Genomic DNA, 26,011 nt, shown 5'->3' with positions numbered 1-26,011 from the left:
CGAAATACTTGTTTCTTTATTTAATCAAAAACATTTGAAATTATATGATCGACTATCACTTCCTTTTAAAAGAACAAGAATTTCAGTGAGATTATGTAATTTAATCCATCGTATGATGCAATATACTAATGTCAAGATGGAATATCCAGGAATGGAGTAGAGAATAATCAGATCCTTCACTAAGGCCTATTTAAGTCTATGTGTGTGTAATCCGACCGGTTGGTTTGCTTGATCTACTGGGGGGGTGGGAAGGTCAGACTCTACGGAACCGCCCTCTTACTCTGCCATATGAGACTAACCGACTCGCTTCACCTTCACCCGAAAAGTCTTTGTAAAGTTCTTCACATCTAAGACAGGATTTGCATTCAGATTTTTCTAGATGACGGACATGTTGTTCCTCTGCCTGTGCTATTGTATACAAAATAAATTTCCCATTAGATAATAATAGTTAAAGCCATCAATACTTATTTTTGTTATCAAAATTTATGATTCGGTCAATCGCCTTCCCCCCCCCCCCCCATAAAGAGCACTTTGAGCATTCTGTATTCCCTATTTTACCTTCTGAACTGTTTCAGTGTGGAGTCAGAGAGGAAAGCAAGACATTTGAACACCACTAACAAGTAAATCATAACTATTTAGTTTTTTTTTTTTATAAAATGGGAAACAAAATATCAGTTGACAATTAATGCTTATTTTCACAGCATTAAAAACTGTGAACTTCTGAAAACAAATGACCACTTTAGAATGAAAATACGAAATCAGTTTTGATTTTAAAGTTTGGTAAAATACTATTGATGCAAAAATATTTTGTACTGTTTCTGCAATTAAAAAAGAACAAAAAATCAAACTGTAAACACTTTGGGGGCAAATTTATATCACAGTGCGCTTATTTAAATATAGTGAAATCGTGCTTGTCATTTAATATTTAATTACTAAATAAATATTTAGAGTTAGGACTGATTGATTGCATTAATAGTTGAGTTCATCAACACGCTAAATCCACAGTGTTCTTTGATTAAAAAGACCTGGATGTTGTCAAAAACCTCTATTTTTTTTTTTTTCACCTGAAGGTGAATTATCTGGTCTCATATTGGGATTGCCAGATTTGTCATCCCAAAAAAAAGGCATGCTGGCCAAAGGAATACACTCAAATTACAGCTAATACGGTAGCACCAAAACCTTACTTGCATCGGCTATGAATTCCATTCAACCACACTCGCGATACGTTAAATTGAATGAATGAAAGGTCTCTTTCATTTATTGCTAATTGTTTTTATCATGATAAGTTTTTATAAAATAATAAGCATGAGTTGAGGACAAATTTGTCCAAATTAAGTAAGTCCAACGTTGGTTTCGTATTAAACTTCAAAGCAATGATGGACTCGAGGATCTGAGAATAACTACTACGCACTGAAAGAAGAGATGCGACGAGTCTTCTCATTCCATACAAGACTAGTGGATGCTAATAGCGCAGATAGGCTTCTGCTGTTCGTCTTTGAGATTTGAAATTCTAATGCTTTCTTTTACAACGTCTTCATTTTCTAATGAAAGAAGGTATTTATTCCAGGTTCTTACAGTTAATTTCGGCCGATTCGGTTGAAATCGATTAAAATTATGGTATTATAAGAATATGAAATGTCATCATCATCATCATCAAATTCCTGCCATGTACCCTCAAGGGGTGTACAGGATATGATAGTACTACATGAAAAAATTACATCATTATTAATTTCCTATCTACAATTTTCCTCCAAATCAGTCTGTTACTTGTCAAGACTCCAACATTATCAGATCTTATATTTCTATCGTCTAAAGCACTTTGTACAGTATCAATCCACCTATATCTTGGTCTTCCTCTAGGTCGTTTTGCTGCCAACCTGGCAGAGAACACTTGTTTTGCTAATCTTTCCTCGCCCATTCTGTTTAAGTAACCATACCACCTGAGATTAGCTCTGCTAACGCATTCCTGGATGCTGACGATGTCAAGTTCTTTCCTAATATCCTCGTTTTTAATATGATACTGCCATTGATGCCATCTGTTCACACCTATAATCTTTCTCAGGACTCTCATATCTGTAGTCTCTAGTCTTTGGTCAAGTGTTTTACTTCTGACCCAGCTCTCAGATCCATAAGTTAAAACTGGTTTGAACACTGTCTTGTATACAGCTAATTTAGTGTTCCGACTAATTTCTCTCTTATTCCATATGAATTTATTCAATTGACTTCCCACCATACCAGCTTTGCTTATTCTGTTGTCTATTTCTATATTTAATTTACCATCTTCAGTAAAAATCGTGCCTAAATAGCTGAAATGTTTTACTTGTTCAACAGGTTCTCCATTCACAACACAGTTGACATTTTCAATGATTCTGCCTATTTTCATTGTCTTTGTCTTTTTAATGCTGACTTTCATGCCATATCTATTACAACAGCTATTCAATTTAGTCAGAGAATCTTGCAGACTTGTAGCGGATTTATTTAGAAGTATAACATCATCCGCATAAAGCAAAGAGCTGACATTAACATCTCCAATTTTGATATCATGTTTAATACCACTTTCCTTCATAATGTGATCCATATAGATAATGAATAACAGAGGTGATAATGTACATCCTTCTCTCACACCAGATTTAACATTAAACCATCTTCCTGTACTTCCTTCAATTCTAACTGCTGACTTACAACTCAAATAAAGACTAAGTATTGCTTGATATAATGCCCTATTGACACCATATAACCGCAGCGTATTGAATAGCTTCTCTCTTGGCACCTTGTCATATGCCTTTTCCAGATCGACAAAACTTAAATACAGATCTTTGTTATATTCCCATGCTTTCTCAACTATTTGTCGTAAAGTGAAGATCTGGTCCTGACAGCCTCTATTTGGCCTGAATCCAGCTTGTTCTTCACCAAGCTTTTCTTCCACAATTCTTCTCAACCGTTTCTCAAGTATACTTGCATAGATCTTGCCAGGAACACTCAGTAGGGAAATACCTCTGTAATTCTCACACGCAGTTTTATTTCCCTTTTTATATATGGGTACTATGAGACCTCTACTCCAGTCATCGGGAATTCGTCCCTCTGTCCAGGCTTTCTGAACTATGCAGTGCAGCCACTGTAAGACTGTTATACCACCATACTTCAGCATTTCTGGTCGAATATCATCTACTCCTGCTGCCTTTTCACATTTCAAGCCTTTGATGGCTTTTTCTACTTCTAGTATGGATATGTATTTCTGACTGCATGCCTGGTCAGTGTTTTTTACCACTGTGCTATCATCACTGCTTGTTTCATTTAGCAGTTTTTCAAAGTAATTACTCCATACTTCAAGAATATCTTTTTCTCCCGTTTTCATGTCACCTTTATCATCTCTAATTCCTTTTACAGCACTCTTTCCTCCATTCTTAAGCTTCTTCAACAACCTCCAGAATATTTTGCCACCTTCTTGATATTTATTTTCTATATTCTTGCCAAAGTCCTCTCATAACTTTTGTTTAGCTAGTTTTACACAGTGTTTAGCATTCTTGCATTTGTCTCTATATTCTCTAAGAGCACAAGCTGACTTATTTGACAGGAACTTTTGGTATGCTTTATTCTTTTCCTTCACTGCCTCTTTAACTTCCTGTGTCCACCAGGGAGTTCTGATTTTTTTATCCTTACAGACAACCTCACCACATGCCTCTCTGGCAGAATCAATCAATGTTTTCTTCAGAGTTTGCCACTGAATCTCCAAGGTTTGATTCCTGTTCTCAAACTCTTTCATTTTTTCTTCAATAATCTTTGTGTATTTTAGCCTACAGTTCATATCTGAGAGCTGCTCAACTTTTATTCGCTTTAAAACTTTCTTACATGTTCTTCTTTGAAATATTAAATTCAATTTTATCCTGTTCAAGACTAAATAGTGATCACTTCCAATTTCAAATCCTCTGTACACTCTGGTGTCCTGCACCAGGGAGAAAACATCACTATCAACAATAACATAGTCGATGAGACTTTTCTTATTCCTAGCCTCTTCTCTCCATGTGAATTTGTGCACATTTTTATGTTGGAACATGGTGTTAGTAATAACCAGTCCATGTCCTGAGCAGAAATCCAACAGATATTTGCCATTATTATTAGCTTTGCTCTTTTCTCCAAATTTTCCCAAACTATTTTTGCATGTCTGACAATCATTTCCTACTCTGCTATTTAGATCCCCAAGAAGGACCAACTTTTCATTTTTCATTGTGTCAGTTGCTTTATCTAAAGCCTCAAAAAATTCCTCCACTTCTACCTTAGTAGAACCTTCTGTGGGACGGCACAAATAAGTCTCATTGTCCAGTTCCCCATTCTCATATTTGCCCACATTACTCTACTTGAGACTGACTGCCATTCAAGAAGATTAGCCTTGTATTTTGTGTTGAATACCATGGCTACTCCTTCTTTTCTTTGATTGTCATTGCCTGAATATAACATTTTGTATTTATTGCTCAGAAAGTTCTCACCAGTTTTGGTCTTTTTTGTTTCAGTCACCCCTATTATGTCGATCTGGTACTTATCTAATTCCTTAGCTAGCTCCATTTCTTTGCCATTCAGGCTTCTTACGTTGATAGTACCGATCTTTAACTCTGGTGATGTTGAGTTGGGGTTTGTTTTCAGATTTGTTCCAGTAGCTGACTTTTCGCTGTTCGCCCTGGTTCCCTGACGAAAACAACGGGGGCCTTGTTTAACCGGGCGACGCCCCAGCCGGCATGAAATTTTGTCATGTTGTACCATCATTCTATATTTTGGTTAACCAATAAGAATACAATTTGGGCGGCTAAATCCCAAATTGCCAGCCCATCCTCGTCCGTTCAGTATCCAAGTAGATACCCAACAGGGTGCACCACGAGAAGGTGAGGATTGGACATTAGGTCAGAAGCCCTCGTCGGTTCTCCAATTAGTACGGTTATCCGGTCTCCAATTATCTGGTCTTATGAGGCCAAATATTGTCTGCTAATTACATTTGTTCTCGGGAAGAAACCTTTTTGTTTTTTTCGCTGTAATTCCATCCTACCCACTGGCCAGGTGAATATGTTTATGCATTGTGAGGTACTTTAAACACCAGAATAATAATGAAAAATAATAATATTGCCTAAAACAGCCCATGTTTAGTTCAAAAAAGTGATATGGATATTTTATCTGTATAGTATCATAAAATACAAAGACAATTTATCATTTCATTTTCCATCATCGTCGACAGTCTCTGGAGAACCTTCTAGAAAGTATCTAGAAAAAAAAGTTTTAAAACATTTAAAGTATCTCTTCTTGAATTAATGTGAAAATTCTGGTACACTACAGCAAACATACACGTGTAGTACTTGGTATCTTGGCGATATCGTTCCAGTGGCAGGAGACAGATGAATGGACATTCCGGTTATTCAATATCCTCCTTCTCCAATTTTAGCCATTGAAATATAAAATGTTTTCAACTTCCATGGTCATTTTGAGAGATTTTTCGATTCCAATCAGTTTAGAACCTCTTCTTGATCTTGCTGCTTATGGGGTCACTACCAGGGTACTTGACTCGATGACATCGCTATTGGGCTCATAGGAACAACCAACTCCTCTCACTTTCGACGATAGCATACATCTACATACATAGAAAAGTATTCCATTTATACATGAGATATGGTTATTACGTTTATATAAGGAAGGACAGCGTAATGCTTAAATTTATCATGATTTGTTTGATCATTCTCCAGGACTGAGCCTCTGTCGATTTCAATGAAGTCCTCGACCTTGGTTAGAAGAGATTACAAGGAATCTTGTACTGTACAGAACCTTCAATAAGGACTGTTGTGAGTAAAGGTGAGTTAGCTGTCCTCAGACGGAGATGGCAGGATTATTCCTTTGGAAAAACTTCTGAAATTTTTCGTTCCGCAACTTGACAATCTCGATAGGAGATTGGCACGCACGCAATTCATACATAAAAATATATATTTTAGCAGAAGACTAAACCACCTTATCCTAAAATTTTATTTATGAATGCCAGTCTTGATATGTCGTGGGACTTTAAAGATTATTACCGTGGATACTTATTTATTATTATTATTATTATTTTATTCTTTTGGATAATTATTAGCACTAAAACAGTATAGTTTGTAATTGTGATGCGGTGTGTATTTTTCGGAAAATGTAAATCTTATTAGATTTATGTAAATGTTTGTCTTTTTATGAATGTTGCTAGCGAAAATATTAAGCTAAGCTGTCTAGTTAATCAATAATGAACTATTTTTATTATTGATTAACTAGACATCTATTTTCAGTGAAGTTTTATTGCGTAGCTTTTTAATAAAGATCTTTTAAACCCTTCTTTGTTACTTGGACTATTTTTTATGCTATATTCCATACATAGGATCAAGAGTTAAATTTTTTCATTCGACGTTTACATGGATAAAATTACTGATAAATCAAATTCCATATTTCTAAAGTGAAAAGTTAATTTGATAGTGAAACTGCCAACGATAACATTTTTATGGATTGCATATTCTGTATATTTTCATGGCTGGGGAAATTAAAAAAATATATAATTAAAATGGCAACAATTCTAGTATTAAGAAATAACAAAATGAAACTCAGTAATATAATTTCAAGACCAATTGCAAGTCATCCGTGATATATAATTTAACTAAAAGTGATGCAATAAAATACAAACAAAATTATTTCCTGCAATTTATTATAACGATGCCGAGTTCATTTATTAAATCCTTCTACAGATGGCACGTGGCTAACTTGCAAACAATGAAGTTTCTCTGTTTTTAAATACCAATTCTCGAGAGAAATGTGCGCATGTATGGAGTACTTCATAAATATTTGAAGAAAGAATAACAAAATCTCTTTTAAAATGTGCGTAGTTTACTAATTCATAATAGTTGTTCTACTTCTTCTCCTCATTTCGCAAGAAACTGTTGTAGAAGGAATGCGTGGTGTGAGAAATAACACTCCGCGCAATAGTTAGTGAGAATGATATTCACTCCTTGATGCTTTCGCACAAGTATTTAGAGAATTACAGAACCTGTTCCAGGAATTCGCTTAATTAGAGAAGTGTCAGCAGAAAACACACCAGACTAACTTATCTTCACACGGCAGTTGTAGTTGTTTTCGCGTTTTCTTCTTGTTGACGGTTTCTAAGGTAGAATTCTTCGGATATATTGCGACGATGGAAATAACACACATACATACGCATTGCATGTGCGAAGTAGGTTTCATGCACGTCGTTATAGTTTCTAAGAGATTTAAATTTAGTTAGTACAATTGGATATAACTTGTAGAAACATAAAAGAATATTATTTGTTTTTCACACTTTTCCAACACTAGCCATCAATGCAGTTGCTTCAAACTTTATTGTTATTTTGTACATCTTTACATATCTACAGAAATATGTAAAATATTTAAATACGTGTAAAACTCTTCTAATGCCGGTTTACCTCCTTTATTGGGGTGAAGAGTGCTCAGTTGGTGACGAGTCCTTTGATTGGAAATATCAGGGTTGGACTCCCGTCTATGACCTGAGGAACTATTACTAGGTGTTTCAAATGAAATGTGAATTAGACAGTCTGATACGGTGGCGGAAGGTTTTTTTCCCCTCAGAACAGGCAAACTGGTCAGAGAAACACATGCAATACTCTACGACAATAAGGAATAATCACCCTATTCTATTGAATTTGGTTTCGAACACCTGATGCTCTCTAGGTGTAAGCGTAAATCAGGAAGGCGTCGTGTTCTGCGGTCGATTTTGCTGAATTTTTTCGTTATTCAAAAGTGATTCTTCTGGTCAAGACTCATACTGGCTTGTTGCCGGCTAGCTGTTGATCAACATTCACGTACACTTCAGCTCCAAACTTATTCAACCAACTTCCTATTCTCCTCCTCGATTCCATGTACCTCTCTTCTTTGAAGCATTACAGCTCTTCAAGACCCACATAAACAAATTCCTTTATTCTGTATAACTACTTCCCAACGCACCCACACTCGTGTCATAGGTCTTGGGACCTCCCGTATTTGTGTGTGGGTGCGGGGCTAATATAAAACAGTACATGGCATATGGTTTGGGAGTTATTTTTTCTAATTTCTAGAAATTCGAGTACATCGAATTAAGACTGACTTCGGGCCATTTTCTTTGTAAAGTGTTACGTAGCAACGTGCAGCCTAGATATCGATTTTTTTTTGGCAGTATTCTTTGATGACGCATCCAACATTATGAACGAACTCAAGGAAGATGTGGAAGGAGGAGGACATAACCTATCTGTCCTGAATAAATTAGGAAAGATGTTCCCCATAAATAGAATGCTATTTTAAGAAATGATTGTGTGTGTGTGTGTGTGTGTGTGTGTGTGTGTGTGTGTGTGTGTGTGTGTGTGTGTGTGTGTGCGCGCGCGCGCGCGCAGTTTTAGCAAGCAAACACTTGCGAATCAAGCTTTTTAAACCTGGCAATATTGGCAAGCATAACGTGATGTCATCCAAACATACTACACTAGTAACTAAAATATTTAAATTTCAATATTCTTAAAATATTTAAATTTTGTTATTGAATTCACCGTATTTGCTGCAAATGCATCAAGGCAAGCATTCAAATAGTGAATTTAATTCGTCTGCAGAGAAGAAGCGAAACATTCGATGAATGTGACTGTAAATCCATCACCTCCTCTTTCTTTGTAAATGATCAAATATTCACTTTTTGAGTCTACATCCATTTCCAATACAAACAAATTACAAATCACCCTTGTATACATTCTGTACTGGGGCTTTCCTTTCTCTTTATGAGAAATGCTAAAGCTGTTTTCTTTGCAAGTTTCAGCTTCGAGATGATGAATTAAGTATGCTGTGAACTTGCCGCATAATCCACCAGATTACGAAAACATTTCTTTCTCCGAATCCTACAAGTGAACTTGTAGAGCAAGCAAAGCAAGCTTTCCAACGCATTCTTTTGCAGTCATGAAGGGGAGAGGGGAGGAAACTCACCTGGGGCAAATAGTGTGTGCACATTTAACTGTTATCTGTCTCTCAGTTCTTCGGTTCATAGGAGAGTTTCAAATATTTCTATCGTCTGCCAGTGGAAGTTTTGCTGAATATTTTAAGCTAAATTCCTTCACCGTGAATTATGTAGTGCGTGTTTGAATGTTTTATTACCGCACTCACTCTCAGAAATGCGATTACTTTATGGAATTTCGGAGCAGTAAAAGTACAGCCAGAAGAGTCGCCTGACTCCTCTCGTTATATTGGCAGCTTAGTCGCGGAGAATATATTTTTGTCTGCTACCAAATCTTCTGGAATCTGATGCTGTTGAAGTTCCATTAAGATTCAGGAGTGAAGTATTTTGAAATGTCCAGGGAACGTTGGATTCCACGTGCCAAGTGTAGCAGCTATACACCGATCCGAGATGAAAGCTCTCCACTCCCTGGAAATCTTTCACAGCCTCGAGGAATGTCTCTCCTGAAAGGTGCGAAGAGACGTGACGGGAAAGCTGCCCGACCCATCTTTAGAGAGGTGGAGAATGGGCCGTATGCCATCAATTCGACATTACAAAGAAATAAATGCGCCAAAGAAATGAGATTTATTTATTCTCTGACTGTAATCGTGTCATTTTCTCCTGCCACACAGGCAGCTCTCATCGTGTGGAGAAAGGGGAAGCGTGGTGGGATTGGGGAAACGATAAGAGTTTTTAGTTCACGGGTTTTGGTGCACGCATAAATATTGAAAGTAAACTCGATAGGTATAGTTATTTTTCTTTAACGGCTTTGCTCAGCATCTCGTATACTGTTGTAACCTTTACTCAACACACGAAAGGTACTTTGTGGTTTACCTATCAATGAATAGCTCGTAGGGTACATGAAAGTAACTTCATTTTATGTGCACAAAATAAACTTGTTTATTCAGAATGCACTTATGGCATGCTATTTGTTTTACTTTGCAAAATTTTTTTGTCTCGTAGATTTCTTACTGAACTTGTTCCAGTACTTCAAAGGATAAAATTCAATTTTATGATTTTCACAAAAACAAAAAAAAACAGAATGGTTCCTTTTTAAATACATGTACGTACAAAAGTCTAGGTAGTGTGCATCTTGATATCGATTATTACACGTTTATGTCTTAAAATATATAGGACAGGAAAAATCTAGATGTTAGATTATTGTTATTCCTACTTTTACTTATAAGATGGAAGTATGTGTTATATGGCTTGTTATATCCCCAATTTTGGTAATTATAAGGTTAATTCTACCTTGATGATGTTTTATATCAAAGTTCTTTGGGTTTGTCTGTCATGTCATAGACGCGACAGACAAACCGACCAAATCTCAGGTTTTTTTAATGAAATTTAAAATTTCATTTTAAATTTTATGATCTTTCCCAAATTTTTTTATGTGATTCTCACACAAGAAAGGATCCAAACCTATCATACAATTAGTACTGTAGGTTGAATAAGAGTTATTACATAATCCAGTTCTTCTGCTCCAGAGATCTAATTAAATCTTCTTCACGCTTTCCATTAAGCTGAGTGGAGATTTTCACCTTAGATAATGAAATTCATCTTTCATCTAATATGCTAGTTATTTCTTTTTATAACAATTCCACTCTAAAATGTTGCAAAACCTTATATTTAGAGTCATGAACTATGCGTCAGATAATCCACGAACACAGTTTTAGAGCCGGTCTGGTTGGCCGAGTAGTTAGCCTATCTGCTCTCCAGCCAAAAGGCAGCGGGTTCGAATTCCGCAGTGGGTATGGATGTTTGTAATTATCTATGGAAATACTAGCGGTGGTGGGCAGTAGATGGCGTTGGTTTAGTTGTGGTTAGTTGTAGTTGGTGGATTGGGTGTGGAGACAGAGAGTTGTTGTAGAGTAGGTTCCCTCCTTCGATGAGTCTTTGGACTCTTTGGAGGTGTCACGTAGTAATAATAGAAACTGAACATTTAATCTTACCGACCTACTTCAGGTCTTCTGTAAGCAGGATGGTGGTATTGCAGTAAAAGATGGAATTTATCTTCCACTTGAAGAGACATTTGAAACATTTATGCTATAGTGGAATGTCGATTCACTGCCAGTAGGTTAGAAAGCGCGGCCACTATCTCATTGAACGAATCCGCCGCAAAGTCCAATTTGGGATTACCTTAAAATCAACGTTGTATTAAATATACTTAGCTTATAGGCGGTCCGCACAGCTAGCCGAGTGGCTATGCGCTTCGCAACCATATGCCTGGGAAAGGAGTGTCCTGGGCTCGATTCCCGTCGCCAACGTGAGAAGCTTAAGGATCTTTCTCAGACATAGCTAAGTTAGCCGCTCTTGGGAGTGCGCAGCACAAGGTTTTTTTCTCCCCAGTTTATCTGGGGCTTTTCCTTCTGCAAGTAGGCAAACCGGCCCCGTGAACACACGCAGCTACACATTATGAGGGCATTATTATAGTACACATTATGAGGGCTAGCCATCTCATCTTCGGGACGGGTACGGTTTAGAAGGGCTAAAGATAGCTCCGTAACAGGCCACTAGGCCTAATACCTGAAGGGAAGAAGAAGTTTATAGGCGCAAATCTTATTTCATTTTAATCATTTCTTTTATTAGAACGCATGAAAGTTGTATTCCTTTAGCTCATTATTACCGCTGTGGCCTTAGGATATTGATAATCTAAAATACTCTAGGGGCCAAGCATGGAACTTTTCAAGCCATTTTGCTTCCATTAAGCAAGATGGTGAACTTACACCGTCATGTGCATGGATTACTATCTCACTTTGCCTACCACTTAAAGATGTCCACAAATATCTATGTCCGCTGAAAGATCCGAAAACGCCCTAGGTATGATATCCTCTTTCTCTGCTAAGCGAGACGACAAACGATAATCCGGTTTCAGAATTATCTGATTCATAGTTCATGATTTTAAATGTATATTGTGGGTTTATAACCTTGTTTAGGGTGGAATTCTCACATAAAGAAATAACTAAAGTGTTCTATCTTTTGTTCGCCTTGAGGATAGATTCATCAAGACTTTGCATTATAAAATGCAAAAACTATTAAATACCGTAAATAGCTGTGCGCTTGCACTCTGAAATGCGACAGAAAAGATATCGGAAAAATTATGCATTTAGGAATACACTTAGAAAAACGGGCAACAAACAAATAGTTTGCTCAAACACTATTTACTGCTATGATTCCATATATTTTTATCAGTGATCTAATTAGGAATGCAATATCGTGCAATTGCTGTTATGCAAATGCTTTTGTCGTGTATTTGCTTAACTCGTTTTTGTCCTCCTGTTTTCAGAGCATGTCTATATTGATTTGGGGGGGGGGGGGGTTGGACGATTAAGGATCGATTGAAATACTAGAAAAATTAAAATGCTAAGTCAAAATGGTCAGATAAACCCACATTCATTAAAAATAAATATACAATCAATTAAATGTAGTGTTATTATAAAAAAGCAATTAGCTATATTTTGCTATGTTTAATCATTAAATATTTGCATCGCTTCTCAGGTTCTTTGTATTTCTTCTTTTCTAATATTTGGATCCTTTCTGAAGAGAGAAACTGTGAAAAAAGTCACCCTTAAGATATGGATGCTATTATTTATAGCTCTAAGGTGATTCTTATTCTAAAATTAGTTCTTCATCTGGTCCCATAAAAGCGTTGTAAGGTAAGGCAATGAAAATGTTCTACAGTACATTTTCCGTACCTATACCTTAACTGCGGATATCATGTTTTGTTATGCCTGTTGTCACATTTTTGGATATTCATTAAACATTACTACGAACTGGAACATTTATAAAGATTCTGAAGCTGAATTTGCAATCACTTATTTCATATGGAGGCGACAGATTTTTTTGTGGATACTAAGGTTACTCTCTCTCTTCCAAAAAATTAATTGCTTCTTTAGTGGTCGTTCAGGAATACGCAGAACAACCACAACACTTAAAGCAAGAGTTAACAGGATATATACTACGTTCAGTCGGTCTATCGAGATGTTGAATAGAGTTACATCGTTGCACTGGTGTTTTTACTGTCACTCGATTTCTTTCGCTGATTCCCGCAACAAGAAAAGCTGATGAAACGGACAGAAAAGTAGCACAATTTGGAAGAGGGAATTGTCGAAGAATTCGTTGGCACGTTCCTTTCGGCATGATTGGCCCTTTGGTTACCTTACTCGTTCTCTATTTGGCTGAGAGTTCAAATCCCACGGTGTTTGCGATTATCTTCACGTGGGAAATGAATTTCATCGTTCCGCTCATTAGAGGAGACCTTTAAAGGGCTTAGGAATGACCTCTAAGCTTTCCTGATTATATAAAAATAATTAAATCTCCAATTATTCACCCAGACTACCAATGTTGTGTAGGTTTACATATGGAAAAATGTATATTTTAAGTAATATGAAATGTATATTTTTATGTACATTTTAAGTAATAATAAGTAGCGTAGTGGTTGGCATTAAAATTTATGTTACTGCGATATGATATGCTAATTTAAGCGAACAGAGCGAAGTGCTGGTTGAAAAAAGAAACAAGCATATTTGCGTGAAAAAATTACGTAAAGATGTTTGAATTCTGCTCGACTTTTTCATCTTGTCATGCAATTTGGAATATCTGGCGATCACTTTATCAAAATTTCGGCGGACTTCGAAGCTTCGTTCCATATCAGAATCAGCATCAAACAAAATTTGCTTAACATACTCACTGTGATTGAAAACTAGCACAAGTTCTTTTGCAGTTAGCTTCTTAGTTGCAACATTCTCTTCTTGTTCGCAATTCTTATCTTCTTCTTCTTCTTCTTCTTCATATGCACGCTTCTTCTTCATATGCACGCTTCTTCTAGTTGAACATCATTCTCGCTTAACTTTCTGAATGGGTATCGAACAAGTTTCTTACTTCTTCATTATCCAGTTCATTAAATCCAAGTTCTTTTCCAATTGTGCTGATTTCTTCAATAATGTTAGATCGTTGGATTTTGCGCACGATAAACTAGCATAAGCTTGAATTTAAAGTCGTCTTCTGCATTGCCTCCTAATAAAAGCGTAAGACGATCTTTAGATAATTTTTATCCTGGTTGACGCTGTAGTTTTAGATAGGAAAGTTTTTGTTGGCATACGCTTCCAAAAGAGACCAATTTCGTCAACGTTGAATATTGCCAATCGTCATAATCACCCTCCTTAATTATCCTTGCCAATTCTTCAGGAAACTTGGCCACAGAATCTTTATAAGCACTAGCAGATTCCCCACTTATTCTTACGTTATGCAATAACGCTTTCACATTCCTCTTGAAATTTGGTCGATATTTTTACTTCAATGAGGTAAAAATATCGACAGTTGTTGCCTGAATATTCCCTGTGCTAAAAGGTATTCTTTTTTGGTTATAATCCTGAATCCAGAGTGATAGCAGACGCTCCATCTCGATCATTAAATGGCTTCTATTCCGGTGATCTGCATGCTTAAAGAAGCAACAGCAACTTTGCCTTGTTCTTTGTATTCGTTGATCTTATTTAATATAGTCCAAACTGTAGACTCGCTGTATCCAGGGTATCGCACAATCATTGTATTACTAGCATCACTTTCATGTCTTTTAATGACTTCCAGCTTTTCCGCTCGCTGCAGATTGGCGACAAAAAATTTCGTATAACGTAAAAAAATCACATTAACTGATTAATCACTTGCTTAAAGCGGGAAATAGTATCATTTCACTTAATTGCGCTAACTGATTATCTCCCATATCGAATTCGCGTTAAGCGAGGATTTACTGTACAGTATATCTTTTGCGTTGTTTGATTCGTTCCGCAATATTTTTGGTTTCAGAGATAATTAATGGCATTGAGTTGACGTTTCATTTTTATGATAGTGGGATATAGGCACATAACATATCTTCTTGAGTGCAGCAACATAAATCATCGAGTTCGTGTTGGGCCAGTTTTTTGAACTTTCTAGATGATTAGCTACTCTCTACTTTAAACCCGTGCATGTGTCTCAATTATGTAAGCCGTAACACATACACGCCAAACGTACAATTCTAGGATTATCAGCAGTACTGATTAGCGTATTGTACCAAAACTTTTCCCTCACTCCTCTTATAAATTGCTTACATTTTTATCTCAAAATTTCTTTTAAGTTAATTTACAAAAATTAATTTTTAAGACTGTAATCATAACGACATCGTCTTTAATATGTAGCGAAAATTATGCACAAAAAGCCAGTTAGGTAGAGCAGATTCAGGTACAATTAAATACATATATTTTAACAAATAATCTGTTACAGTAATTGTTTACTAAGAATTAGATCAACTGATTTTTAGCCCGTGGCACAAGTGTTCTGGAGATACAGAAACTGCTAGAGGAATGGTGCTAGTGGCATGTACGAATTGTAGAATATAAACAGTTTAACGAACATACATCGATTAGATGTGTTCACGGTTGAAGTCAGCATCAGTCATTAACAGGTTTGGTGTTACAAATTTCAGTGGTGATTTAATTTCTCGTACTATAAAGCCCTGCTTCTCCAGTCCAACCATCCATCAGCAGCTGCTTAATATAGCGCTTACTCTTCCTGGATAGTTCACAACAAACTAATGATTTTGGTAATATATGAATCGCATTCGGTTCCGAGTAACGTACACTGAGAATTTTGGAATCTCTGTTTTGGAGATCAGTTATATGAAAGTTCTGCATTCTCGATTATTAATCAAAAATATTAATACTAAAAATGCAGACTTTTCATATTCTACATATTCAGTGCCTTCTGTTATGATTGCAATGACACCTTCAAACAGAAGAGGCACTGAATATGTAGAATATGAAATGTCTGAAATATTAAATAATAATAATAAATTTAAAAAATATAATTTTATTTTTTACATTTTAGACGATGAAAGTCTCATTTAAACTCCTGGACCTTTGATTCTAATCGACGACTAAAGAATTTTTCTATCGAGTTCAGAGTTAGTCGATCTTTGACGAGGTAAGTAGAACTTTCTTTTTCTCCCGGAAGAAACTTGACTTTTTAATCTCTCGCAATTAGATAAAATCGAACATACAAAAGTACATCGAAATTAACATTAATTAAAAGTACAATGTATTGTCTTTTATCTTGCACGCGTTGAGAATGCACTCAACCAAACCGATTGTGAGAGAGCTGAAAACAGTTGCCTACTAAAGTCTACTTGAAGCTAAAAACGGATATCACTCTTTGGGGAGGAAAAGGGTATTAGAGGTGTATTCCCATTAGGAGTTGTTTCCTGTTTGATATATGCTTTTGGTTAAAAAAGATAATTCAAGAATTATGAGCCGTGTATAGCTTGTTCTTTAATTTTGTCTCTGATTTCTTGAGTTAAACAGAATATTGCTAGTGCAGAGTCATGCGGCCACGTCACTCTTCACGGTGTCAAAGTACTGACTTTAGGTCAGTATTTCGTGCTATTTTGTTCCTGGTCAGAACTCTTATCTCCCATATTCAAACACTCGCATTCATATGATGAATGCGAGTGCTTGAGTTGTTTGGGCAATGTTAACAGAGCAAACTTCAGTAACATCTGTATTAAAATAAATTAAAATAAGAAAATAAATAGATATATAAAATAATATATTTTATATTTATATTAATAAAATCTTATATTAATCTCAAAAAAAAAAAGACTATGCGTAAGGTGTAATGAGATTTATGGAAGACCGTATGCAATTTGTAAAGACAAAAGAACTCTTCATTGTCCAGTATAATGCGTCCTTTTTTAATCCTACATATTGCCATAACCTAAAGCTATTCACTTGCTACTTGATTTTAATGTCTGTTTAGGTCGATATTCGTGTGAATTCACAAGGGTAGCTGATGCCGTTGATGATTTTGTGTATCTTCTCTGCATTACCGAAAAAAAGGTACAACACTACTTATCCAAGAACGAAATGAAGAACTCACTCATTCATAGCAGCATTACAAGACGTGTTAATCCGAAAAGCCGAGTATACATTGCCCCTGATGGTTATTTCACACCAGCAAGCACGGCGTGTCTGAGTCAAATGTATGAGACCCGAAGAATAAAAGATATCTAAAGAACGTCGGTATTGAAGTGAGACAACTTTGAGCCGCTTCTTCAAGAAGAAGATGAAAGTTGCTAAGATTGGAAGAGAGGTGAATAGGGCGGAAAAATATATCGCATGGAGACGGAAACTGAAATGGGAAAACTGAAACTCAGGAAGGAAAAAAAGAGATGTCTTGTTGCGTCTAAAATTACATTCCTTTTCAACCACACTGCTGATAAAATGAGCTTCTATCGAAACTTGCTGAAGGTGAAATTTATTCGGGTCGAATTCCTGTCCTATCGAATTCCTGTGATGCACAATTCATTTTCCCCCTTGCTCTTGTGAAATTCAAATATATAGGCTATGCTATAATCCTTGAAAAAATGCATATTTTCTTAAGCAAGTTTTTAGTTGTGAGTAATTCGCATAAATGGGGCTCTGGCTAGAAATGATAATTTCCTCGCCATTCAGAAGAACTAAATTTCATCTCTCTCTCTCCCCCCCCCCTCTCTCTCTCTCTCTCTCACACACACACACACACACACGTCACTGCAGAAGTAATATATTTATTTCTACGGAAGTGATCACTGATTCATCATCCATGCTATTCGAAAGAAGTCTTGGGCTAAAGTCATTTTTCTTAAGACATGTCATTTTAACACAGATAAAAATCCATTTATTATCCAATTACTGGCAATTAAAAGTCACCTATTTATTTATTTATTCGTATGGAGTTTCCTCCCTTTTTCTCCCCCCGGTCCCTATTGGAGCGAGTTGAGCCCCCTCATGGGGGATTAAGTAATTATGGCTGTTCACGGGACCGGTTTGCCTGCTTGCGGGATTAAAAACGCCAGATAAACTGGCGGAAAAAAACCATACTGCTCGCATCCAAGACCGGCTAACTTGGTTATGGCTGAAGAAGATCCTCAAATTCCTCACGTCTTCGACGGGAATCGAACCTAGGACACTCCTTCCCCAGTTATATGGTTGTGAAGCGCACAGCCACTATGCTAACTGCACGGACAGTCGCCTCTTGAAAGAATGAGATCAGAATGCCTGGTCTTATTAAAATATGCTCTCTGAAATAGTATTAGTTTAGGAGTATAAACAACCTTCCCTTGATAAAATATTTTTATTTCTGTACCAACACACTTCTTTAAAATGAGAAAGATTACTTATTATTCAGAGGTTATTCTTTAAAATAACGTTTTGGTCGTAGTTTGGAAATCTCTTGTGTCAAAACAGAATTCCACAACCAATTAATTCCGATTAATTTTGTCTCTCTGACGTCGTAAGTTGAACAGAATATTGCTAGTGCAGAGTCATGCCTCGACGTCCTCTTCACGGTGTCAAGGTCTGACTTTAGGTCAATATTTCGTGCTCTTTTGTTTCTGTTCATAACATCATATGAATGCGAGTGCTTGAGCTGTTTGGGTAATGTTAACAGAGCAAACTTGAGTAGCATCTGTATTAAAATAAACAAAAAATAAATATATGAAATAATATATTTTATATTTATATTAATAAAATTTTATATTTTAATCTCAGAAAAAAAAAAGTATCCACCAAAGAGGGATGAATGGAGTCAAATATTTATATCTAACTCAAGGCAATTCCAATACAACTTATGCATGGCACTACTTTCCAACTCTCGTTAATGTCTTTATGACCATTCAAGTGACAGTTTCAACTTCTGATTCATTCTGCATTGACAATGACCTTTGGTTGAACACACTTGCATTTGAACCCGCGGATGTGAAGCATGTTTATAACATCTTTTCATATGAAGCAGAGTTAGTCTGTCTCATACGGAAATAGCATGGTTTCCTCTATGAAACTGAAACTCTGTTTTTTCATCTCTCATAACGAGCAAAACCAACCACGAAAACACACGTTATCAAAAGACATAATAATACATTCGGTTCCCGCTTTAGTTGCTTCTGCCGTTATCCTAACTAACAACGTCATAGCAATCAAAGATTCGACGTTTTCCATTCATTTGGAAAGCTAAAATTACAATCTTATCTAGAATGTAGGAAACCGTGAAAGCGATTTACAATAAAGGATGAGTTAGGTGGTTTCATACTGAGCTAAATGATTTTTTCCTGCCAAAAAATCGAATTTCTATTTCGGAAAAATAAGTGGCAGAACACGTACACGTAATTAACAGACAACAGATGCTGGTTTCATGGCGTTTGCTTCGGCAGTAATTTTAACCAACTGTAGTTCGAGGTCTTTCATACTCTTTCAAGACGATATATTTTGTAAATGTTAATATTCGCTTGCATCTGAATTCAATGCTCAGGTAGCATTACATTCGATTTAATCATTATACTAGCATTGCTGTCATAATCAAGAGCGTTTTGCTCTTAATTATAAATCATAATCATAAAATCATCCAGTGTATTGGATTATCATACTGGATATGCGACCTACAGCCTCCGTAGCCCAGTTGATATAGATTAAGCCCTTTGGTCGGAAAGACCTTGGTTCGATACTCGTCAGTGACATGAGGAACCTTTATCTAGTCACTTTCGACGAAAGGTGAGTTAGCTGGTCTCATGCGGATATAGGGGGATTCCCTCCCGCCCGGATATTCGGGTTTTTCGTCTCCCAAAACAGGCAAACCGGCCCTGTGAACACACACACACGCGCATACGGATTACAGTCATGAATATCACCCTTAGGGGATGCAGCAGAGGTGTGACGAACGGGCTGCATTAATTCATCGTAAGTTCCTTAGTACGGGGAGGATTCAACCCGTCCTAAGGGACGAATAGGAAGGATAGGATAGGTTATATGACCTAAATTGCAAGAGTATAAATTTACAGACAGTCGTAATATCTTCATCACACACACACACACACACACACACACACACACACACACACACACACACACACACACACACACACACACACACACACACAGAGAGAGAGAGAGAGAGAGAGAGAGAGAGAGAGAGAGAGAGAGAGAGAGAGAGAAGAGAGAGAAACGAAGTGTAGCATGCTACTGTATACAGAAAAATTTGCAATATATAAATTTAGTTTGGTTTTGGAATAGTTAATATAATAAATAGTTAATCAGCATTATTTAACTTTTACGCATGACATTGGATTCTCGAACATGACAAATCTATTCAAAATCTTTATTTAAATTTACTGATCGATGCAATTTTTTGAACAGATGTTGCTCATTCTCTAGAAAAATAAATATTCTTTGTTTAGATTCTTATATGTTTTTGGATTCGTTTTTTTTTCTTATTAATGAAGGTAGGATGTGTTAAATATAAGTATATTTCGCACTAAGTGATGTTTATTTGCATCTTTATTTGATTTGGAAACTGTATGTTATAAGCTTGTTGTCTACACTTCGTTTAATTTTTACGTATTCATTATCGATTTTTGTGAATGGCAGTACCCCATAAACATATATCTAAGGGGTAGTATGTTTAGTGTGGTGTATTTATTGCACATGGTATCGTTGTAATTCTGTCTAATTAAGATCTGAATTACTTTGAGTCGAAATTAGAGGTTTCAGTGTGATAGGATAGAATTCTTTCTCAACTTAGAATTTCATATTGTAGTGTGCTATGAATCCATGCAGAATATTTTTTTTAACGATTTTAAGTTTAAGAATCTATTAAATTAGTAAAATATGCTTAATATAACTCTTACTCTCTTCATGGTATCAGTTATTTTGGTTTCTAAATTTCCATACAACTGTAATAAGAATAGGCAGCAAATAGTTACAAGCACGGATATAGGAGTTGTATAGCGCAGAGGTTGAATCGGCTTCATGGAAAATGTGAAGAGGTAAATGCAATAAGAAAACGTGCAATTAGTTCCGTATATTTTAAAAGGGAATATGGGCAGCTCATGGCCAGTTAACATCTAAAAGAGGGTGGTTTTTAAAGTAGAGAAATTACACATCTTATTTTTATCTAATTTAATTACTGCTTTATTTACACGTTCTACTTTTTAAGTGACAAAAAATAGCACAAATTTCGCAATTTAACTGCCAGTTTATGACAGTGCCGTGCTTGTAACTATAAGACACATACTCTACAATTTCAATCGTGTAGGAATAATTGTATGGAGAAATTCGTTTTGCATATCGCATTTTGCAAGTAAAAAAATATTTTTTTTTGAGGCGTGTAAACTGAAATTGTTTGAGTGCAACTAATTTGTTAAAGATCAGCATCTACCATGGTTTGTATTTGTTTGGCTGTATTGTGAGGCTATCATCCGGGAGAGCGTTTGAGAGAGAGAGAGAGAGAGAGAGAGAGAGAAAGGTATAAACTATGTTCGTAAAGTTTATCATTGCATGTTCATTGCTAATTGATTCTTTGAAAAGAATTATTTTTATTCCATAATTTTTCATTAGTCCAATTTTTACCAAATTCCCCCTGTTAAAAATCCTGATAGAAGAGCGATTAAGTTATAATTTTTTAAAATAATTTCTGTTTCCATTTTTATAAATCAGCACTACCACAGCCTTCATTTAGTCCGATGGAAACGTGCCAGTCATCAGTGATAAATTAAAGAAGTGTATTAAGGGTTCCTAATGTGCATTTCTGATATTCTTTGACAATGTTTGTATTAATGATCCTGAAGTTTAGTTTCTAGGCTCGCTATAACATTTTTGATTTTATTTTGACAAGCTAGGAAAAGATATGCGGAGTTATAAGTTCTTTTAGCAACATAATTCACAGTGATGATTATAAGTTTATAACATCTCCCTTTGTTGAGTGCGACAAAATTTTATGGGATTTATTAAACGGATCTTCTGTCTTCGTTTTCTGCATTCTTGTTAATATTTTTAAGCGTAGGAAGTGTTTGTTGATGCATATCTATGCCGATTTAATTTCTTCACAAACTTCCCATTGTCTTGACAATTTAGGAATTCATTTCTGTAGTATTAAAGTTTTACTTTCTTTAAATTTATATTAGGTTTCCGTATTAGGTTTCTGTAGTACTTGAAAGTGTGTTTGTAATATTGATTGTGTGGATATTTAAACTTTTGATACATTTTATCTCTAATTATTTTATAGTGCTTATCTCCTGTGTAATCTATGGCTTAGTTTTTTTATTTCGTTTTGTTTTTATTACTTTGATTGATTCTTATATTTAACTCTTAAAAATATCAATAAATGCATATGCGTTGTTAGCATTTGTTACCGACGTTATCACTTCCCAAGAGAAAGTGCTTAATTAGGCTTCCGTACTCTGTACCCGATTCTTGAGTAGTGGATGTTTACTAGTCTCCTGTCTTTGTTCTCTACTTGCAACTATATTTAATACCAATTAGAATGTGATCTCTGAGTGGTTGACGTACAACTGTTGCTTAAGTTGTATAAAGCCATCATGTGCGCATCATGATAATTTGAAGGTAAGTTGATATTTCAAGTTGCTTGCATTTCAGTATTGTTACTATTATTAACAGATATATCGAATTTCAAATAAAGACCAATATCCGTCCAGGTCTGTTCTAATCTCTATACCAATAGTATTTTTTAATTAATTTATGTGGTCCAAATCAACTTCTGTATCTTTAGCTTATATTTCTGTTAATGGCAGGACATCTATCTGATAATTAAAATAGTCTAGCCTTAATTCCATAGTTGATTCTTATATTAAGCAAACACGTCAAGAAAACACTGTACTTACAGTGTTTGCTTAACTCTTCTAATTTTATCAGTCATTATTGTTTGCAAGTCAAGTTTCACTCTCTATATTTTTTTTCGGTTCTGCACATCTGATTCGCTATTTTTGGATGTATCATCTCTAATGAAGTTTGTCCTCTTTGACGAGATATTTGTAGTGTAATTCTTGATATCTTGACAACAAACAGTAGCTGCTTTAGATTTCCAGTTATGTGTTCATTCAGGTATATTTTGCTATTTTTAAAATGGCCATACATATCAATAAAGCTTAGTCTGTAACTGATATTCTTGTGTCCTGTATGTATCTAATCGCTTCCGATTTAAATTTTACTACTGTAGGCATTGCATTGCAAGTGTAGGCACCTCCCCTGTCCACTAGGAAAACTATGCATAGCCTGAATCACTTCAATGAAGTTATCCTTAATTGTAGATGAAATTTTCTTTTCGGTATCATGCGTATATTTTACGTGGCTCATGGGTGACAAAAACGATTTCTAGGTTTGAATTTATTGCTTGTTGATTCAGGTCATCCCGTATTTCATGAAAATGTTTAAGTTCCTCGCGCAGCTACAAATTTGCGTTTTCTAGATTGGCATTTTTAGTTTCGATTCCTTAATCTCTTAAGTCGGGCTAGCAACGATAGACAGAAAGTTTTATTTTGTTTGAGCTACTTAATTCACTCATTTCTTCCTCCCTTTTTTTTTAGCTGCTGCATTACGTTCATTAAATCTGAAATATAAATGTAATGATTATAATGAAGGAGTTCGCATTACTTTAGAATTCATGAGTATCTACCAATCTACCATAGGCGAACTACCTGTTAGTCTTTGTTAGCCACTGGAATTGTGGGACAAAGAAATAGAACACAGGAGAGTTGTTTGTTGCCAGATTGCATTTATTCGCACACTTTATAACAGATGTAATGTCGATTCATATCTGCTAAAATGGATACATTTTTGTTCTAGAAACTCACCTAATGAATGGCGACCCTTGATGGATAGCAAGTTGTGTAGGATATTTTCACACAATGTTTCATTCAGAGTTTACATTCATGGAGCTGTGCATTGTATCGACTTGTAGATTTTCGAGTGCTGTCTGGAATACTGGCTTTTGAAACCTGTCGGTACTCTTTGGATGGTGTAGTGTAGATTCATTATAATATATATATATATATATATATATATTTTATAGATCATTAGTAACTGAAGATGAAGGTTTTCCTGTATCCTGTTAAGTGTTTCTTAACAGGATACAGGAAACGCACAGTCGTGTATTTCCGCAAGAACAAAAAGCCTCCCACATCCGTATGATGCCATCTAATTCTCCTTCACTTGAAAAGACACTCGGAAAGTTGTAAAGTCCTAGATTTGAAACCCTTCTAGGAGGGGAGGAACCTTTTATAAGGCTTTTTTTATTGAAGGTAATTAGCTGGTCTCATACGGAGCTGATAGTTTTTCGTCCAGCCAACTAGAGGTTCTTTTCTTCCAGCAACACAGGTAATCAGGCACAGAACCACGCAATGACCAAATATTATATACTGGCATTATAGTCTTAATTGGGCTGGCCTTCATTTCCAAACTCAGCTAGGCCAACTTCAAACCTTTACTCCAGTGCAGTAAAAGACTGGATTCAGTATCATGCTATTTTTTTAAAATTAATGGCTGTTTGGAATTAATTCTTAAAACATTATGTAAAATAGAATTTCGTTATTTTCTTTAAACTATGCTTCATGAAAGAGAAAGAAATTCTAAGAGCTGTGTGTTAGTTTGTGTGAAAGCATGGTCTTGAAACCAGTGTGCACCATCATTGTAAGTGATGTGGAATGGAAGTCAAGAAGTGCGGTTATATTGTAGACTTGACTGAAGATATCCAACTAATATCACGAACAGCGCTGATGTACGTGTCACATAACCAATTTATTGAACAGCATAGAAGTTTGTCCTGTACACTTATTACATTCTGACATTATGAAATGAGTTAGTTGTCTGCTTAAATAATATGATTTAGTTGTTATTTATTTATTACAAAAGAGTAATTGTATTTAGAAATTATGTTTTCGCTCTCTTTCTTGAATTTGAAAGTGAGGAGCATTTTTTGAAAAAATATAGTCGATCAGGGTTGAAAAATGATAGGAAAAGTCGTCGGTCGTTTGGATTTTTAAAAAAGTTGAGTACTACTGTTCTTCCCTGTTTATTTGTTGGAGATTGCTTTGCTATTTGGGCAAAGTCTTTATTGTTCCCCTCCAAATTCTTCCTAAACTAGTGTCTCCCCCAAGAATTTATAACCACTCCATTTTTGCTTTGTGTTCTTCAGAGTGTAATTGTGTGTTTACTTGTGCGGACGGTGGCGCCACTGCAGTCGTTTGTTCGGTACGTGTTCTATACATCTTCCCCTCATGTAGCATCAACTTGATGGTGTGCGATAAACGAGGCCAGTTCTTTATGGATTCCTTTAGCTTCCCGACTTGCTTCCTTAAACGGTAGCATTGACAGGCGGTTCTTTGCCACCTGATGCCGGTAATATTTCCTAGAATCGGTCTAAAGTTCAGTAGCTTTACAACACAGCCGCTCTGCCAGGCACGTATTCCAACATTCGGTCGAGCCGGCACTACAAGTGTCATAAGCTAGAAGGTTCGTGAACATCAGAGTTGAGGAAGGGTTAAAGAAGATGAATTCAGAAGAAAAATTATTTATAGGATTTCTGAGAAGAAATAGAAGCAAAAAGTTAAATAATATATTAAATTACATTGCTTAGGACCGATTAAAAGTTATTTATTAAATTTAGCATTCATTTATTAATATATATATATATATATATATATATATTCTTTTTGTTTGTTTTTGTTTTTTTTTATTTGAGTATATATATACTAAAATAAAAAAACAAAAATTTAACTTTTTGTTTTTTTATTTGATGAAATGCATTTTGGAAGTCACTAGCACCATTTTACGTCTTCTTTAGTTTCACTAAATATTCGCTGTTTCTACCGCAGTATCTTTTAGTGTTAATAAAATAAAACGAGATCTGTTGTTAAGCCTTTTACGTTTGAAGCACACATCAGTAAAAAATTCTCAATGTGCATGCTAAATTTCGCTAATGAAGTGTATTTTACAAATTACTTTGTCACTTGCCAATTGTTTATGACTTAAGAAGTGGTTAGTCTTTTTTTTTTCACGCATTAATTTCAGCACTTCTTGGTTTATTTACTTAACAATCAACAGGTATTAAATCCAAGTAAACTACGTCTTTCACTAGGACGTCTTTAACAAAGACGAATATGAATTGCAAAACCCCCTAATGTTTCCTCATATCACAGTTACATCATTCTGGAATTCTTTTAAGAAA

General features: G+C 35.6%; 1 long non-coding RNA gene across 1 annotated transcript in view; it reads left to right on the top strand.

Moving 5' to 3' along the window:
• The window catches only part of LOC150094483 (uncharacterized), a 550,669-nt gene that overhangs the window by 60,702 nt on the left and 463,956 nt on the right, over positions 1–26,011 (top strand). The window contains exon 2 of the long non-coding RNA XR_016550261.1: positions 15,851–15,946. This is a non-coding gene — a long non-coding RNA (uncharacterized LOC150094483). The remainder of the gene's footprint in view (positions 1–15,850; positions 15,947–26,011) is intronic.

Source organism: Typopeltis vanoorti, chromosome 22 (genome assembly GCF_054136105.1).
Source record: "Typopeltis vanoorti isolate ZY-2024b chromosome 22, IOZ_Tvanoo_1.0, whole genome shotgun sequence".
Taxonomy (NCBI): domain Eukaryota; kingdom Metazoa; phylum Arthropoda; class Arachnida; order Uropygi; family Thelyphonidae; genus Typopeltis; species Typopeltis vanoorti.
Note: the sequence above shows the minus strand (reverse complement) of the source record. Positions and strands in the feature narration are given on the sequence as shown.